Raw genomic sequence first — 19,635 nt, forward strand, 5'->3', positions numbered from 1 at the left:
GGCTCCCTCAAGGCAAGGGGGCGGAGCCAAGGAAAGGGGCGGGGCCTGAGGGCAGTGCAGCCCCCCTCTTCCCGGGCTCTTTATGGGCGGGGCCAGGCCGTCCCACCTGCGGACTGAATGGCAGGAAGGGAGCCCCTCAGCTTCAGTCCCAGGTGCCCAGTGAAGCCCCCTCCCCAGGAAGCTGGTCCCCGCCAACAAAGACCCATGAACAGGAGGCCCTGGGCTTTCACGGGCTGCCGAACCTTAGCCTCCTGCTGAGTCTCCTGGGGGTGGGGGGTTGGTATTTGCCCTGAGGGGTCACTGGATGTTTTTCCAGGATTAATCCCCAGAACCCGGAGCGCTGGTCCCCAGGTCTGTGAGGAACCGCCCAAGTTCTTACTTCTGCCGACTTTATGAACAGAGCTGGACAGTGAGCCCCTCCTGGACCTTGGAAATGGCCACTTCCCTAGCTGTCACAACTGCCCCTGCCATACACAGCACGTGAACCACGTTAGCCCCTGAGGACGGGATGGGGTTCGGACATGCTCTGCAGGCTCCCGTCTCCGTTCTGAACCGGTGCCTGCTCTGCTCACCGGGGACTGGAGGACAGGCCCCTTGGTCTTCACAGGCGTCTCCCCCCTTCTACCCCACCCAGGGCCCAAGCCGGCCTGGTGGTGCCCCCAGGTTGCTACCAGCCCCGGTCTCTTCCCCCATGCCCTTGGGCTCCATGCAGCTGAGGCCCCTCCCCCACACAGCCCAGCCCATGGGCAGGAGCCAGGCCAGCACCCTGAAATCTCTGAGGAACAAACACAGCTGAGGCTCAAACCAGGCCAGAGACAGAGCTGAGGCAGCTGGGGGCCTTGGTTCCAGGACAGTCCTGATTCTGGGCCCCAGGAAGGCACCAGAGCCCAGGACTCTGCATGACTGGAAACCAGGAGCCTGCAGGTGCCTGTCCCCAGGCCGGGCTCCATGTGGCCCCGGGAGCTGCCCCCACGCCTCCGTCCAGCAAAACTTTGGCTCAAAACACGCTCAGCGGTAACTTCCCAGATGACTGGCATTTGTCCTGGATCCTGTCGGGTCTGAACCAGCTGGACCTGTGTTCGGGGTTCACCACGGCAGCCTCAGCCGCACCGAAAGCACCCCTAACTTAGAGACTCGGGCAACTGCCAGATTGTACAGCAGTCCTGCCCACCAGGCCAGCTCCTCCCTGCCCTGGGGGTGTCGCCCAGGACAGGGGGACAAAGGGACAGGGACTTCTGCTGCCCAAGGCCCCTGCCAGTACCTCTGGACAGGCCTCCAGAACCACGGTGTCCCTTTGCCCCGCCCCAGCCAGGGAACCAGCCCAGGGCACAGGGATGAACCAGAGAGCACTGAGGGCCAGGAGCTGGGTGGGGGCCAGGAACGAGGAGGGGGAGACACAGGCCTGGGCAGCTGCTGAGCCCTGAACCCTGAACCCCGAGGTAGGTGTGCCCAGCAGGGCAGCAAGGGGACTGGTCAGAGAAGAGCAGCTCTGGACAAGGCAGGCTCTTGCCGGCTCTGCCAGGCCTCTGAATCTCCTGGCGTGGGGTCCTGCTTGGGCCCAGCCCAGGGGCTGCCACCTCCAAGTCCTGGAAGCCCTCCCTCCTCAGCACTGCCCAAGGCCTCAGCTCATGGGAACCCCACACTTGGGGTTCTGATGTGGGGAGCACAGCCATGGATCCACCAGGGTGAGTCACCTGTGGGTCTCAGCTGGCTCACCTGGGAGCCGGGAGCGGGGAGCAGGCAGGTGGCATGGCCGGGTCAGGTGAAGGCAGCGGTGCCCGGGTCCTCCCCAGCCCTGCTGCACGGAGCCGCCGCAGGGAGGCTGGTCGCCTCAAGCACATGCGGGAAGTGGGTTGGTCCTGAGGCTGCCACTCAGCCCAGCCTGTGCTCGGCCTGGGGACCAGCCTGGGCCAGCACAGAACCTCCACTGTCTGCTCACCTGTCCCCGCGGCTGTGCCCACAGAACGTCCCACTTTCGTGACCTCCAGCCCAGCCCCAGACCTCCCTGGCCCCTCGTCCCCCACGTGGCTTCCCCAGTGACCATGAGTGAGCCCTGGGCTCAGACTGTGCCGAGCAGACCGGCCGCCCTGGGGGGCTCCCGCTTTGGAAGAAGGGTGCCAAACACAGGCACTGGTGTCCTTCGTGGGCCCCTGGACACCCCACCCAGATGGGACAAGTGCACACAGCCCAGGCTGCACTGCTATTCTGGAGCCCAGTGGTACACCTCCGATGACCCTTGAGTGTGTGCGTCTGTGCACCGTGTGTGGGTACATGTGCACACATATGCGTCTTATGCATACATGTGACCCGTGCCCGTGTGCCCTCTGTGGTGTGTGTGCACATGTGTGCATGTGCCTGCATGCGCCTGTGTGTGGGTGCACAGCTCTGTGTGTGCGCGCGTGTGCCGGTATTCGTCCGCGTGCCCACACCCAGTGGGGGGCACGAAGGCCTGCACGGGACCCGTCGGCGGCCCACAGGCTGCTCGGCAGACATTCCGACAGATGCACCCAACCCAGAGCCCGCGCGAATCTCTGGGATTCCGGCAATTTCCGAGCCGGAGGAAGAGATGCCGCTTTTGGGTCCTGCTGCTGAGCCCGATCTTCCCCGTGCGCACGCACACGTGTGTGCGTGTGACTCAGGCCATCCTTCAAGCTGCTGCGGGGGCAGGGAGGGCTCTTGGGAGCAGCCAGTGTGGGCAGCGTGGGGCCTCACAGCCGTTTATCGCCCCCGCGGCGCTGCTAAGTGCCGCCTCCTCCCTGCACACGCGGCTGGGCTGACAGGCGGATCTGTCCCCGAGGCGTGAAGGTCGCTCCTGAGCTGACGAGACCACCCAGTGTCTCTCCCATGTGGCAGCTCACCGAGCTAGAGCTGCCAGGCCTGGGGCTCTCGCCGTGCCCGCCTACCTGGGAGCACCCCCACCTGGGGGCACCCCTTCTTGGGAGCACCCCTCGCCTCACCATGCGGAGGTGGGGCCACTGGGCCCGACGTGCCGGCAGCTCACCATCACTGGCATCGCGAGTATTCACCGGAGCCCACCAACACCCGTCGCTGAGTGCTCAGCCTTCCTGCTTCCCAGGTGTCAATGGGACACCTACTGTGACCACAAGGGCTGCGCCCACAGCGCAGTCTCCCACCGGGAGGAGCTTTGTGTCCCGAAAGGCACTTTGTGGTTTCATGTGAGGCCTGGCAGACCCAGGCTGGGGTGACTGCCATGTCACCTGGGGGTGCAGCAAAGTCCCCCCTGCAGGCCCAAGCCCACTCCCCACGCCCATCGCAGGCTTGGGAGCCAGTGAGGAGCGAAGGAGTGAAGAGTGAGGGGCAGATGGTAAATGCACCCACACTGATCCGGCTCCCGGCCAGCAGCTGCCCCACCGGGAGGACTCCTGGCTGGATGCGGGGCCTCGGTGCCTTAACTGCTGGGACTGTCAAGCGCTGAGAGCTCAGAATGAGCCCCAGTGTTTTCGAGACACAGTGCATGTTTGGGCTGGAATCCAGGCCCACAGCTAGAGCAGTGTGCATCTCGAACCCGCGGGCTCATCGGGCAGAACGTGGCCAGGCCGCTCCCAGTGGCTGGAGGACAGCAGAGCCAGGGCCGAGGCCCCACGCCCCAGGGCTGCCTGACCTGTCTCACGGAGCCCCTGGGCTCTCTGAAGCCGGGATTTGGGGGGGACGACTCCTGTGGCCCCAGTTCCCCAGCCGAGGGACCGTCCACAAGCCGAGGGCTTGCTTGCCTGGGGGGTGGCTGACCACTAGCGCGGCCAGTGGGGCAGCTGCCCCGGCCCCCTCCTGCGTCTGGGTAAATCAAACGGGGGGGGGGGGCACTGCTGCAGACAACACGCCGTTCTAACTTCTGCCTGGTGGTGCACACGTGGTTTCATTTCCCACCTTTTCTTTGGAAAGAGATTTGCACATTTTTATGGGAAGTCCACATTTAAAGGTTAATAAATCGCCTGGTAGTTGGCTTTGCAGGCTGGGAGCCATACCTCCAGCTGACATTTCTCCGAGGCTTCAGGTCCTGGTGACGCCTGGCTCGAAGCTGGCCTATCCCTGACCCTTCCTGGACAGGAGCCTTGCCGAGTGTGCAGGCCTCTGTCCCTCAGGCACTGGCCTGTCTTGGAAAATGCTCACTGGGCCGGGGAGGGTCCCAGACATCCCCAGTCTCCTGCAGGTGGGGCCTCCCTGCCTCAGGCCCTGGCAGGCTGGGACCTCCTCCCCAGGGGCCTGGCCAGGCCCGAGTCTCGGGAGGGCACCAACTGTGCCTTAGAGGAAGGGAAATCAGAGGTGATGGCCATGACGGGGACCCTGAGGAATCAGCCCACAGCCCCCGAGCCCCAAGGACCCAGCCCCTAACACAACAGGGCCCTTCCAGGAGAGACCACCCCCAGACCTTGCAAGGAAGAAACATAGTTGCAACTTCTGTGGGCAGAGAACCTGGGGAGTCCCAGCCCGGCCTCCCTGGGGCTGTGGCAGCCTGGGGAGGGGCCCAGGGGTGGTGGGGAGCAGGGCACCAGACTGCAGCCTGGCCGGCTCCACATCGGGACAGCGTCTGTGGTGAACAGTGTTCTAGTCACCAATTCCTCCGGTTCACAAAAAATAGAAGGCAGATGCTCCGCTAGGAAATAGCAACAAAGAGCAGGAAAAACGTTCAGGGAAGGATTAAAAAATGAGGTTTTTAAGGAAAGTCATGAGATGCGGAAAAGCTGAGCCTTTTTGGGGGGGCCAGTTTGAGTCAGCGCCCATGAGCCTCCACCCCCTCCTCCCTGGACCCGCCTGGCCCAGGCTGGGGCCTTCACCCTGCAGCTGGCTCCCGGGCGTTTAGATGGAGTCACTCAGGCTCCCGGAGAACACCACTCACACAGGGACACAGTGTTGTTGCTCCAGGGTTGGTTTCCCAGGCAACCCAGACAGGCCCCTCCCCCTCCCAGCCCCACAGAGCCAGCAAACCCCTGGTCTCCAGGGGAACAGCCCAGCGGTTCCTTCCTCCAGCTCCACAGACCCGAGGGCCATCCTGGAAAGGGGCGGGCCTACTTCAGGCCCAAGTGAATAGAATTAAGGACACGCATTATTTGGAGGGGGGCCTAAGCCTTCTGTTCTCCTGTTTCCAAAGATAGGAGCCGGAAGCACCGAGCCGGACTGCACACCGCTTCCCTCGGGAGCTGGGCACTGCGGTTTGCGGGATGGGAGACCGGCTGAGGGTGGGACCTCCCAGAAGTCTCTGGAGAGAAGCCAGGGCTTCTCGCTGCTTCCGTTCAAGTGGGGGGGGGGGGCAGGCCAGGCGATGCCTGCTGGGGCTCCAGCCTCTGGGGACATGGGGGTCCCCCTCTCCTTCGGCCTGAGCAGTTTCTTCCTCTGAGGAAGCCTCGGAGCCTGGGGACCCAGCCGGCTGCACTGGGCCACCGAGGGGGGTGTCACAGAGAGCTGAGTGGCCTGTGGCCTGTGGGCCTCACACACAGTGAACCCGTGAGTTCTGTGAAAAAGTGGATGAGGGCGAATGTGTTCGCAGCTCTGGAAAGAGAGAGCCCTTCCCGAGTGGGCAACACACCCCAGTGGGAGACGGAGCCACCAAGGAAAGTCTCCGTCCGCGGGTGGATTCCATCAACCAAAAAGTAAGGCTTTCCCCTAGAGAAAAAATACACAGATTTTCAAAATACGACAAACGGGGTAAAGGCATTTGCAATAAATGTGATACCTGAGGGCAGGTTTCCTTTAATGACGAGAAACCCACACGAATCGGAGAGAAAGCCAGCCCAGCAGAAAAGGCAGAGGCGCGACGGGTGGTCACCTCCCTCCCAAGGTGCGAACGTGGGTCCTCACCACAAGGAGGCGCCGGGGAGAGGCCTGGTTGCGCCCAGAGCGGGAGGTGCTGCGCGCGTGCAGGCCGCCCGCCTGGGAGACCCGCAGTCGCGGTCCGGGGGCTCCGCGCTTGGGGGCGATGGTGCTGCTGCTGCGAGCCCCCCACACGCAAAAGCTTCTCAGGCTCGGCACCTGGTGACAGTCCCCAGACAAGCCAGGCGGGTGCGCCAGGGGCGGGTCACACAGGCCCCGTGGCAGAAAAGCCGCGTAGACAGTAAACACCGGGGGGCTTCCTGTGCCACCAGGACAACGCCCCGCAGAGGCGACGTGAGGCTCGCACAAGGGGGCGTGCCCTGGGCGCGGAGCTGCCGGTCACGGGACGCACGGGAGGCCAGGGTGGACTCGGGCACGCGGGAGGCGGGCCCTCACGGTCCGCCAGCCTGCGCGAAGGTTGGGGCCTCGCTCGCGGGTCCCCTTTTTCTCCAACGGGGCTACCCGGGCGTGAGGGTGCGGGCTGTCTTCGGCTTTCCTCTCAGGGGTCTCTGCTTATTAGACACAGAGGCCTGGCTGTTCCCGGTTCACTTGGCCAGACCCCCGCCCCCCCCCCCCCCCCCAGAGAAAGAAACCGGGCTGTCCGCTGTGGTCGGAAGGGGCTGGGCCAACGTCTCTCCGGCTGGATATGAACGGCTTTTTCAAAAACACAGCAAAACGTCCTCCCGCAGCCCCCAAGGGTGTGGTCCTGGGACCCAGGCTGGAAATGCTGTCTAGGAAACGAAAATGTCACTCTGAGAAAATGGCTCCCAGGAGGGGACGGCTGCAGCCGGAGGAGCTTCCCACTCGGTGGCAGCTGGGGAGATGGTTTGTGTCGGCCCCGGGCCAACGAAAGCAGAAGCTTCCCCAGGCTCCGGAGTCCTTCAGGTCAGGCTCAGGGAGCAGAGACCCCCGCGGCCGGCGACTGACCCAGGGAGAAACTGAGGGGTCCGGACTCGGGAACCTCGGCTCCCAGAGGCCGAAGGGGGTCTGAGCGTGGCGACTGGAGGGGACGCACCTGCCCCCACCCTCCACCCGCGGTGAAGGGGAGACCCATGCTCTGTGCTCTCCTTCCCACGTCCGCCCACAGGCGGCTCCCCACGGGTGTCCGGGAGGCCCTGACCATGCAGCCCTCTCCAACCAGGCTCAGGAGGAGCTGCGGCTGCTTCAGAGGCTCCCCCGATCCCCTCCCTCTGGGCTTCGAGGAACCACCCCCCACGGCGAGATCCCTCCCAGGCCGCATATGCCCAGGCAGAGCCAGAGGGCTGGGGGCGGGCCCAGAAAAGGCTCCCAGGTCACCCTCCCAGGGGTCCAGGACCACCAACCTCCGAACAGCCTGTTCTCCTCTCTCTGAGTGGCTTCCCCGGGGGACACAGCTGCTCCCAGGAGCTGGGGGCCAGCAGAGGGGAGACGAGGTGCAGGGGGCTGCCACGGGGACGGCCCGGCCGCGGGGAGGGGGCGACCTGACCAGGCGCGGTCTGGCTCAGCTGAGGGGTGGCTTTGAGGCCACCGGCTGTTGCCGCCCCCCCCCACAGTCCCAGATGGCTCCCCCTCACCCCACACTCTGCTGGGGAGCCCACACCAGACTGTTCCTTGCCCAGCAGGCCCCGCCCAGCTGAAGTCCTGGGGTCCCGAAGGAGAAGGGGGCTCGAGGTGGGGGGCAGCCAGGACAGGAGGACTGAGCCGGCGGCACCCCCTGCCCGTGCGGTTGCAGAGCAGGGTCTCCTTTCTTGTCAGGGTCCCCAAATTCCTGGACTTGCTGCCAAAGCCTTGGGGGTGTCCCTGCCGGCCAACTGTGAGGAAGTGTGTGGTGGACGCAGGGACGGGGCGGTAAAGAACCTGGGACCAAACAGGCCCGACATCACCAGACCACACTCCTGCTTCCCAGGGGCCCCGCCCCGGTGGGAGCAGGTCAGGAGGGAGCGGCTCACAGTGGAGGGGTAGAGGGGCAGCCCGGGGCCGCGAGGCCCTCCCAAGCAGACACCACGCTGACCCCGCCGGCCTTCTCCATGCAGGTGAGCAGTAGGAGGGCTGCAGCCGAACACCGGTCTCAGAGACAGGAGGCGAGCTCCGTGCGAGGCACAGACCTGCGGTGCTGGGCGGACGGGGGGCAGGGCACCGTCGCCCAGGGCCACCACCTCTGGACACAGGGCGAGCAGCAGTGAACAGTAACAGAGGGGAAACAGGACGAATAGCAAGACCGCAGACTCAAACGCACCGACGCTTCCGCTCAAGTAAAAGGTTAACCACCCGCCTAAAAAGCAGGCGTTTCCAGACTGGACTTCAAAAAGGAAGACTCAAGCCCTGGCTGGTGTGGCTCAGTGGACTGAGTGCCAACCTGCAAACCAAAGGGTCGCCAGTTTGATTCCCAGCCACGGCACTTGCCTGGGTTGCAGGCCAGGTCCCCAGCAGGGGGTGTGCAAGAGGCAACCACACATTGATGTTTCTCTCCCTCTGTCTCCCTCCCCTCTCTCTAAAAAGAAATAAATAAAATCTTTCTTTAAAAAAGTACGACTCAACACTATGGCGTTTATGACACAGCTGCCTCCCATCTGATGACACAGGTGGGGTGAAAACAAGTGTACCCTGCCCATGTGCCCTGCAAGAAAGAAGAGCCCAGACTAATGTGCCACGGACTTCCAGGCAGGCATGTCGTTGCCAGCGGTAAAGGGGGCACTGCCTTTGGGTAAAAGGTGGAAGGCATCGAAGGGATCTGCGGAGTAAACGCAAAGGCAGCCAGGAACAGCTGAGACGCGGGTGGGGAAACCAGACAGGAGAAAGAGAAGAACAGACCAACCCAGACAAGAGGAGGAGAGACAGCGGCCCTACAAAGGGGCATCGTGGGCTTCATGCCAACAGCCAAGACGAATCAGACAAACTCCGTTCTGAGAAAGACGCCAGTGACCGAGCTGACGGGAGAACAGCGGAAACCTGGAGACCTCGTGACTGTCCGAGAAACCAGGTGGGTGTTAAAACTGCCCCCCAAGAACTCCCGGCTGTGACGGCTTGCCCTGTGAATTGCAGCCGACGTTTTGGGGAGTAGTAACACCACCTTCACAGAGACTCTCAGGAAACAGGACTGTTCTGCATGAACCCCAAACCAAAACTAGACCCAGACGCGGGGGCACAGAAAACCCAGAGCAACGTCCCTCCCGGGCCCAGGTGGGAAGGTCACTGATTAAACGGTAGGAAGTGGAGTTCAGCGGCGCCAGGCTGGTTCTCGCCGCCAGGTCAGTTGGCGCCATTGGCCACCCTGGCTGAACAGCAGAGGGAAGTCATCGGACCACCCCCACTGACCCGGAAACAGCACTGGACACAATCCAACACCATCGGCAACGTTAGGACAGCAGCACCACAGACTCCACACACACCAGGAAGGGAAGACCCCTCGATCTGGTTCTGAATCTCCGGGAATGCTCAGCCGACACTGTGGATACCGAACGCCCCTCTGAGATCGGAGACGAACGCGGTGTCTGCTCTCCCCACGTCTGCGCCGCACAGCACCTGAGACACTAGACGGTGCAGGCGACGTGTAAAAAGCCGGAGACAGAAATGCATTTTCTCAGGAGCAGTGTGGCTGTGTGACAGAGAACCCTAGGAAATCCACAGATTAGACACTGGAGCGGGTGAAACAAAGCGAGGCTTCAGGGCGCCGTCAGTGTGCAGTGATTTATTTCTAAAACATAAGACACACGGTGAGTTAACACGTGCAACTTCGGGGCCCAGACACCACGAAGCAGTGGAGATGGAACCTAAGGCTGGTGACACGTCCGGCCCACAGACTGGGGAACTCGGTCCCGAGAGGTCCCATCTCTCCAAGTCAGTCAATGAATCCCCGTCGACACCTCAGCCGCTGCTCCTGGGAGTGAACACACCGATTCTAACCAACCCGTGCAAAAGCAGCAGGTCTGGGGGAGTCCAGACAGTGTGGGAGGAACTCGGGGCTGGAGGGTGTGCACACCCGCCCTCAGGACTCACCGTGAAGCTGCGGCCATCGGTCCAGCGTGGCGCGGTGTGGGACAGACACAGAGCAAGGAGACAGAACAGGGTCCAGAAAGAGACCCGCAATTACGGTGCAGCTGACTTTTAGGAAAGGTGCTGGGGAGCTTCAGTGGGGAAGGACAGTCCCTTCCGCATGCAGTGTGGGTCACACAGACACACGGGAGCAGGAGGAGGGAGGGAGGGGGGAGGAGAAAGACAAAGACAAAGAAATAGAATTAGAGAGAGAGAGAACACTAGGGTCCTTACTTCGAATCAATACCAAAATCAACTCAAAATGGAACAGAAACAAACACTAACGTCTAAGACCATAAAAATTCCACAAGCAAGCAAAGAAGAAAATCTTTGTGACCATGATGCGTTGGGCCGGTTTTTCGCAGAGAAAACGCAGCAAGAACCACCATAAGGAAGACACTGGTGAAGACTGGACTTCATCAAACTAAAAACTCCCTTTCCAAGGTCACCACTGGGAACTGCAAGGGCGTGAGGGCCGAGAGCCAGCTCAGGAGCAGGGCGGGGCAGCCGCCGAGGGGCCCGGGCACCTTTCTGGGGTGACAGAGACGCCCCCTTGGATGGCAGCAGGGTCACAGGACTGACCTGTCTGTGGGGACTCACTGCATCACAGCCTTAAAATCGATGGACTTCGTGCAATGCAACGCCATGTCAGTAAAGCTGACGTCTAAATTTAACTCTTTCCGCTCCTGGCCTTGGACGGCGGAGCCCCATCTCATACCAGCTCGTGCGCTCTCTCTTCCCAGTCGCTTCATCCCGTTCAACAAGCTTGTACTGAGTGCCCAGCCCAGACAGGGCCCTGGGGAGTCCAGCGCATTCTTGCCTGACCGGTCCGAGCCCTGGGAGCTGGCCGCAGGGGTTTCCTGGAGCAGGTGGGTGGCCCCGCACCAGGGCCGGGCAGGCAGAGGCGCAGCCCCTCGGACCAGCTGCTCTCACCTCACACGGTCGTGTCTGTCCTCCACCGGGCGCTGTCTGAACGCCAAAGAGCGAGAACCAATCCAGTGCCCGCACTGGAAGCCGAGGAGCCACCAGAGAGGAAGTGGTAATTAACAGAGACTTTCAGAACCTTTCGATTAACTCGGTCGGCAGAAAGCAAATGTGTCTTCTCTCGGGCATTCTTTCTTTCTTTAATTGAAAGGAATCAGAGTTCATTTTGTTACAGTTTCCTGAGAGTCCACTGGACACGCCCACGTGGGTCCAAAGCCAGGTCCGCCTAGCTCCAGGGGACCCTGCCCCCCCACTTTCTCAGCCCACGATGCTCTTGCTTCACAATTGCACTTGTGGCTGGAAGATCTGTCCCCCAGCGAGAGGGCGGGGGCTCTGCTGCTCCAGGCCAGGAGCCCTCAGGGCAGGGCGTTGCCCGCCACCCCTGCCTTCCGGAGGCACAGGAGTGTGATAAGGCTGCTCAAACCTGACCTCCCAGCCTTCGGCGCCCGCCACGTGGCGGACAGCAGCTCACGGCCCCATGGCCCCAGGTCTGACGAGCTCTCAGGACGGCCATTCCTCACCTCCCAACCCAACGAGCCAGGAAGTGGCAGCAGGGGTGGGCAGTCCTCCTCCCTGTGATCCCAACAGAGAAGGGGACGGGAGGCCATGGCCACAGGTGGACAGTGCCCATGGTCGGCCTTGCCTCCCCCAAACACCGGGCCACCATGATGCCAGCTACTTCCCAGAGGCAGAGAGTGCCACCATGGCCACTTGCAACTCCACAGGCAAAGCGTCCATGTGGAGTGGACGGCCAGGGCAGTCCGTGGACAGTCCAGGACCGGCCCTCGCTGGACTGAGGGCCGGCTCTCGGCTGCTACTTCTCCCCCCATGCACAGGCACAGACATACACAAAACGTATACGAACACAGTCTCTCACACTCAAAAGTCATAAAAATATATCTCGCACACACAAATACATGTATGCCCACATTCACAGTCACACATACTCACAAACGCATCCATGTAATCACACATTTGCACACTCACATGTGCACACCCACACACACCCACACCCTGCTCTGCTCACAGGCACACATGTCCACACACTGCGCTCACACCCACACAGGGTAATGCACAGGCTTGTACTCACACACGTTTGCACACACACTTGTGCTCGCACACACACTCATGCAGACCCACAGCTCCCCAGAGCAGCTGAGGTGGCACCAGGGTGGTCCACCCGGAGCCCCCTGAGCAGGCCCTGGTATTGGTGAAACCGCCCTGGGGGCCTGGCCCTGGCCTGGCTCTGAGGTTCATGTGGGGCTGTGCCTCTCGGCGCCTCTTTGGTCCTGTCCGCCAGCAGAGGCCTGGCCCGGACCATCGAGCTCTGGCACATTCTGGCCTGGTGCCAGGGGTGGGGCCTCCTGGATATGATCAAAATCAACTCTGACCCCCAACCATCAGCCACGACCCCATGGCACCTCCCCGCTGGGGGCTGTTCTCACAGCCTAGCGCAGCGGAGACACGTGGCAGTTTCTGAGGCAGGATTAACTGTCACCAAGACAGACAAGGGCCACCAGCCTCTGTGCATAGAGGCCAGGGTTGCTGCTGATGCCTCACAGTGCACAGGCTGGGCTGCCCGAGGTCGACAGTGCGGAGCCAGCCGGGGTCGGGTGGCTGAGGCCCCGCCCTCTCCAGCCAGACGCCCACTTAGCCTGAGGAGGCCGAGGTCCCCAGGAGGCACCAGGACCCTCCAAGGAGGCAGCCGCCCACCCGGGACACAGGGCACCTGCCCCCTTGTCAGCCAGCTTCTGGGCTCCGGTCTGACAGGCGTTTCATAACCAGCCCACATACAAGTTTCCAAACTGACTCAGGGAGAGGCTTCAGGGCAGCGGCGCCTGCAGCTGCCAAGACGCATCCATCACGTTCGCCTGAAGAAGGGCGGCCGCCGCTGCACCTCCTCCAACGCCCTGGCAGCTCCTGGCCCTCCCCCCACCCTCCACCGCTGCCCTGCCTCCCCCTGCAGCCCAGCTCTCGAGGACTGTCCCCGAGTGTCGGGCCTGCGCTCACTGCTCCCACAACCTGGAGCAGGTAGCTTGCCCGCCGCAGAAGGCGGGACCGTCGGCGAGGATGGACACAGGCTGGGGTCCGGCCACCCAATGGCCGCAGGCTCCCCTCACCCAGAGAGGTGAGGTGGCCCTGAGTCTGGTCCCTCAGAGCCACGGCCTTTGCCACCTGACGGAGAACACAGTGGGTGGGGTGCCACCTCTGGAACCCATGGACACAGCCCCACGCTGGGCCCTGCGGCCCCAACTCTTCCAAAGGGTGTAAGGCCTCACAAAGTCTCTCTCTGAGGACTGGCCAGCTGCTGTCACCACAGCTGGCCCTTCAGTGGGAGAGGCGGGAGGAAGGACATCAGCACCCACAAACTGCACCCCTTCCCACATCACAGCAGAGCCCCCATTGGGAGAAGCAAAGCAAGCGAGGGCCAGGGGACCACAGTTCTAACGTGGGCTTTATGGAGAGGTCGTGGGCATGTTCTCGTCAACCCATTGTACCACCCGGCCACCCATGTGCTTGGCAGGCGGCCCCTCTGGGGTGGAGCAGGGTTGTGTGTCTGCTCGGCCAACAGCTGTGGGTGGACAGCTGGGGCCACCCTCAGGCCAGAGCAAAGGATGGAGGGGGCCGTGGTCAGAACTTGCTCTTGAACCTGCTGGATTTGAAACATCTGTGAGACCCACGAGAGAGGTGGTGTGAGGTCTGAGGCAGGACAGAAAGGTCTGGACTGTGGGGGTAGGTCCTGGCCAGGGATTCCAACCGGGGAGTCGTTGGTGTATGGACGGCATTTGAAGCCCGAGATCTCCGGTGCGTGAGTTGTCACCAGAAGGGGCCGCAGTGCTCCAGCATCAGAGTCGGGCTGTGGCATTGAGGCAGTGGGTGTCCTGTAGGCCACAGGACGACAGGGGACCGGGGAGAGTCCACAGTGTCCAGTCTGCTCAGATCGGGAGCAAGGAGGGCTGAGACCTGGGCATTAGACCCAGCTCGGTGGGAGGGGCCTCGCTGAGCCTGGGGCCGTGGGGACCAGTCCTGACCTGGGGGCGGAGGGACGGTACCGGGATTTGCTGCTGAGCAGAGCAGGGGGTGGGAGCTCGGCCTCCGGCGGAGCCTGCTGACCGGGAACCGGGGTGCTGCTGACTGGCTCCATGCCCTTTGAGCAGCTGCACAATGCCCCCCCCCACCCGCCCCAGGGGGACACAGACCCGTGGTTTGCCTGCCCACCCTCGGGAGCTGGGGGATGAGGCATCAGTGTTCTGAAACGTGACTTCAGCACCTCACAGAGCTCACAGCTAGGCCCAGAGCCTGAGCTTGGGGACCACCACGCTGCCACCCAGGCCAGTACCTCAGACAGCCCTGCAGCCTCTGAGCCACCAGGAGGGCCTCCCAGAGCCACCAGGACAGAGAGAGCCCACTCCCTACGGACGGGGGCAGGGGTCCAGGCTGGGAGGGCTCAGGGCAGGCCCCTGACTTGGGCCTGGGGACACTTCCTGGAAGTCAGGATTCTGGGCCTGGAGTTGAGAGGGGCGTCAGGGGAAGCAGGCGTTAGGGGCAGAGGTCACTTGGGCACAGGAAGCAGGAACGAGGGCACGTGTGTGCTCGGTCACGAGGGATCTGGGGCCCCTGGATCCAAGTCTCCAGCTGGACTCAAGGTTCCCAGAACCAGGCCCACGCCACCCTTGCCTCTGGGCACCAGCTCGGTACTGTGCCAAGTGGAGCAGGATTTCTGGGTGGGGGCACTGGTGCTTCTAGAATATTCTGTAAGCTTTTGGTTCGCGCACGTCAGACGTGCAGCACACACGCAATACACCTGTGAAAAGCATTCAGCTCAATTAACTGGTACGAAGAGGACACGCCCAGGACTCAGCAGCAGATCAGGAAGCGTAAGCTCCCAGCACCCCAGGGCCCCTCCCACTGGGAGACAGGCCGGTGACTCCGCTGCCCCACTGGCCACACACGGAACCCGGGACGCGCCCTCCCAGAGGCCTCTCCGTGCACAGGCGGCGGCGTGTGTGCCGTGTTGGCAGGCCTTTGCTCAGGTCCGCGTGCCCGCTGTTCCGCCCGGCGCCATGTGCTCACCTGTGCCAGTGGCCTGGGTGCACAGAGGGGCCCATCTTGTTGGGTCCACACCCGGGAACACAGTGGTAGGTGTCCCTGCCCCGGCCGAGGCCACAAACACGGCTCAGCCCAAACACACGGGGGCCCTGCCCCTGGCTGCAAGGGGGACCCACACATGGGCAGGGGCCCCTCGGCAGCAGGGCGTGGACACCGGGGGTCACAGAGGACGGAGACACCCGGATGAGACCCAGACGGGAATGAGGAGGAGGCCACCCCTGTGCCTGCCCCTCTGCGGAGCTGGAACCTCACCTCGTCTTCTCCGGCCTTCACACAGGGAGGCCCACCAGCCGCTCCACCGTCTCAGGCCTGCAGACTCGGGGCCGGACCCCGACACTGGCTTCCTTGGGTCCCCAGCACCACGTGAGCCGATTCCCCTCAATCTGCCTGTCTGTCTATCTGTCCGTCAGTCACCACGGTACACGCACACTAGCTGTTGTTCTGTTGGCCTCCCTGGCTAACACAGCAACGAGTGGGCACCGGTTCCCTAGTCAGGACAAGCGCACGGACCCTGCAGGGTGGGAACCACAGGGGGGCCGGGGGCTCCGCAGTAAGTTCACCAGGACACAGCTCTCCGAGAGCGGTCTGCGCTCGGCCTGTGCTCGGGTGTGGGGGGAGAGGTGGCGAGGCGGACAGCACGCGGGTCCCACACTAGTGCCGAGTTTACATAAGACCCTGAGCATCTTGCTGTTTTTTCTTGTCTGTTACATAACGAAGAGCTGTAAAGGCAAAAGGATCACCGGGCAACAGTGTCAGGCGGCTGGACGGGTGGCCGTTCGATTTATCATCCAAACCAGGACACGTCTAAAAGCAGGGAGACCGCTATTAATAACCACACCCAGTCCACAGGCCGGGTGGCCACAGCCGCATGGACGCAGGAAGGGCTGGCTTCCTCCCTCCCTGGTTCCCACAGTGTGGTGACCCTGGACAGAGCCCCAGGGCCAGTTAGGAGGCTAAGGCAGGGAGATGGGGGGCTGGGCGGAGCCCAGCTTTGGGGGAAGGCATGTTGTAATTGCCAAGGGCTCTGGGAAGAGGGCACAGGGATATAAATGACAGAGGAAAAGCTTTTAAAAGTAATACACATGTACATATATACCAACAACCATGAGTGTCCCGTGGCACTCTCTTCGAGAGCCACCATGGAGGAGAGCACTTGGGGGTCCCTCCTCAGTGCCCGCGGCCCTGTATGTCTGGGTGCCAGTCCACCGCTGCCCCACTGGCTGCCCCGTCTCGGCTCCTGCTGCCCCGGCACCTGGCAGGTCTGATCACCGGGCCCACCCCTGGGTTCCAGCTGTGCTGAGCCACACCCAGCCCGACGGGGCAGGGCCCCTCCGGGGCCTGGACTGACCCTCCCCGTGCACAAGGTTTTTCCACTGCGTCTTTTCTTCCCTTTCCCGTCTCTGCCACGTGCTGACTTCTCAAACCACCCTTTCTGCCTAAGGAGCTAACTCGAGGCTCAGAGACCAGGTTGAGTTTGATACTTAGAAAGCCGGGCCAACAGGCTGGGACAGGGATGACCCAGCAAATGTGACCCTAGGACAGCCACTGGTGGGTCCCACAGCGGGAGTCCTGCTCTTCCACTACAGAGACCTGGGGACAGGGTGCAGCCCTGTGGCCACAGGGGACCACTGTGGTCATTTGAAGTATGTCCTCAGATTCTTCGACATTACTGCCGAAGGCCGGAGCCAATTCCCTCCCTCTGGGTGAGGGCTGCACCGTGTGATTCATGTCTGACTCGCAGGATGAGGTGGCGGTCACAGTGTGTGACTTCGCATGCAGGTCCTAAACTCACCACGTCACGAGTAGGCCACGGCTACGTGTGAGGGCACACCAGCGGCCGGAGGAGAGGTGCCCCGGTGAGGCACTGAGGCCTCCAGCCACCAGCCCTGCAGGGGACCTGGCCTGGGAGCGGGACCCTCGGATGCCGGCAGCCGGGCTGATGCCCAGATGGCAGCCACACGGGGGGCCTGCGCCAGACCCACAGGTGAGCTGCTCCTGAGTGGCCAACTCAGAAATCGTGTGGTGTCATTTGCTGATTTCAGCCACTGCATGCTGAGGGGGTTTGTTAGTGAGCAGGTGGTGACTGAGAGAGTGGCCGGCAGCCGGAACCCGGGGATCAGGTCATGAGTCCGACGGTCCCTCGGGGGCCATCCCAGCTTTGAGGGAGGCGCCATAAAAAAGCCACTGTGGACATTCTGGCTCCGCAGATGTCCTATGGAGCAGAGAGACCCGTCCCCACTGGGCTCTGTCCACGTTCCCAGCCCAGAGAATCATGGGAACTAATAACAATGGTTGATAAGTCACTCGGTTGTGCAGTAGTGCATTTCTAGCAATGAGTAACTAACACTGGGCCCTGACGGCACCCGTAGGGTCTGGTCTGAGAAGCTCGGTGCCAGGGGTGTCCCAGTGCTGCGGGAACGTGGGGAGAGACCGAGGGCCCGGAGAAGGGGCACCGAACACCACTGCAGACCCCCCACCGGCACAGCGTTACACGCAGGAGAGAACTAAGGGCTCGGCCCCAGCGGGCCGGACGCCCGGCCCCTCCCAGAAAACTCGGGGCGGAGCCGCGGCTGCCTGGTTCTCGCCCTCGGGACAAGTCCGCCTGCGCACATGAGCACGGAGTCGTGATGCGAGCTCCCAAAGCAGAGAGACCTTTCTAATGTCGTCTCTGAAACGGCCGTGCGAAACCGAGTGTGCTCAGCGCCTATTTTTAATAAGTTGGGGGCGACGCTGACTCCCACCCACACCATCTCCTCGGATTCGGAACTCGGATAATGTCGAACGGGGTTTTTGCAGCATCCACAAGGGCCCTCGCCCAAGCCGGCAGGGCACGGAGACGGACGGGGGGCACCCAGGTCACACCCAGAGGCCCAGTGGACAGGGAGGAGGAGGGACCTGTCTCCCAGGCCGCAGCGAGCCCCAGGCTCTGCTCTCCCCTCTCAGCCACGCTGATTTCAGTTTGATGCCTTGGTTTTTTAAACAACAGATTTCAGGTCAAGGCGAAAAACTTTTTTTGATGAAGCTTGCATCCCAGTTTTTAAAAATAACGATAATTTCATTAATTACAGCTTCTCCCGAATTGTCTCTAATTTTGGTCATTGAAATCATTGCCGTGCTGGACTGCCCGGCATCTGGGGAACAGAGAGGAGCCCAGCATGTCCTCCCGGGCACCCCACCAGTGGGTGCCACCCCTGGGGGGAAGGAGGCACCCCCTCCGGGCTCCCTGCCAACGAGGGAACTGGGGCCACCGCCACAGGGGACAGGCCCCTAACATAGGAACCCACCGGCTCAAGAGAGGCCTGAAGAGCTGGCCCGGGGCCTGGGGACTCCTCAGGAGGGGACCGCCAGCTGTGGCAGAGAGCACCCCATCAGCACCCCACAGCAAGTCCCAGGGTGTGGGGGCAGGACCTGCGGCGTCTGGACACAGCTGGTGGGAAGGCCACCTGTCAGGGGCGGCCCAAGGAAAGGTGCCCAGTCTCAGCTCACAGTGAAGGCAGAGGTTCGGGCCTGCCCCGCTAGGGACACAAAACGCCAGTTGCGGTTTGGGTGCACAGGTCACAGGTCACAGGCCTGAGAAAAGAGACCTGGGACAACACAGAGACAGGAACAAAACCGAAAGAGACGCACCGCGCTGCCCCGAGTCCGGCCCGTCCACAACCTTCCCACCCCCGCCATCTTGCGTCGGGCTTGTGCCAAGGGGACCAAGTCCAGTGGGCTCTGTGTTCGCTCAGCAATTAGTCCTGCTGGCCGCTGGAGGGCGGCCACAGGCCAGCAGCGCTGGCCTCTCCTAGGGGCTGCTTGGAAATGCAGAGTCCCGGGCCCCACCCTGTTTCTCAGGATCCCGGGGGCCAGGAGCCGGAGGCCACTGCCCGCAGAGGAGCTGCCGGGGCACCGCTTTCCGGGGGCTTCGCCTCCCCGGCCCACCTCGGAGCTCCATCCTCAGAGAGAGCCCTGGACAGAAAGGGCCTCTGGCGCCTTCTTGCAGCTCTTCTCAGCTGGAGCTGGGCGGTTACATTTATAAAAGAAAACAGCCTTATTTTTAGCATTTTAAAGCATACGACCAGATGGATAGACATGCAGAGCTGACATTTGTTACATAAAGAAGTGTGACGGCAGGTCCCGAGTCCATTCCGGACCAGCCTCGGCAGCCACAGGGCGATCAGCGCGCTGGTCGCCACAGCGTTCCGCAGCTCTGTGCCTCGAGGGGGCCGGGGAGGAACGCGCAAGGTGGGCTGGGCTTTGTGTCCTCCGACCCCACGGGAACCCGAGCCCCACCCCCGCGCAGGGGCCTCTGCAGCCACCAAGGCCTCCGTGTGGTGGGACATCAGCCTGGTAGGGAGCCGCCCTCCCTTGCACACTGTTCAGGGTCATGAGGGGTGGGAAAGGCACCTGTTGAAACTCAAGGCCACGCCCCCTGGACCGGACCCAGCAAGGGGGGGGGGGTCCGTCCCGCGCTTGCGCAGCACCACCCTGGGCCCTGCTGACTGTGGGCTGCGAGACCCGGAACGAGGGAGCACAGACCCCAGGAGGTAGCGAGGGAGTCGTTCTCGGCAGGTGACGTGACTGGCCACCCACACAGCCCAAGGACACAGCGCAGAAACCGAGGCAGAGTGGCCACCCACAGGGCGCACACTCTCACAGGAGCAGGCTCCTCCGAGCCAGCGCCAGCGCCAGCCTGCGAGACACGCGCTGCGCGCGGAAGGA

At 62.6% G+C, this 19,635-nt stretch overlaps 1 protein-coding gene across 1 annotated transcript in view; it reads right to left on the reverse strand.

Moving 5' to 3' along the window:
• STK32C (serine/threonine kinase 32C) overlaps nucleotides 1-19,635 on the reverse strand; it is a 34,878-nt gene that overhangs the window by 9,921 nt on the left and 5,322 nt on the right. The window lies entirely within an intron of this gene.

Source organism: Artibeus jamaicensis, unplaced genomic scaffold (genome assembly GCF_021234435.1).
Source record: "Artibeus jamaicensis isolate MK-2021 breed Jamaican fruit bat unplaced genomic scaffold, CSHL_Jam_final contig_490, whole genome shotgun sequence".
In the NCBI taxonomy this organism is placed as follows: domain Eukaryota; kingdom Metazoa; phylum Chordata; class Mammalia; order Chiroptera; family Phyllostomidae; genus Artibeus; species Artibeus jamaicensis.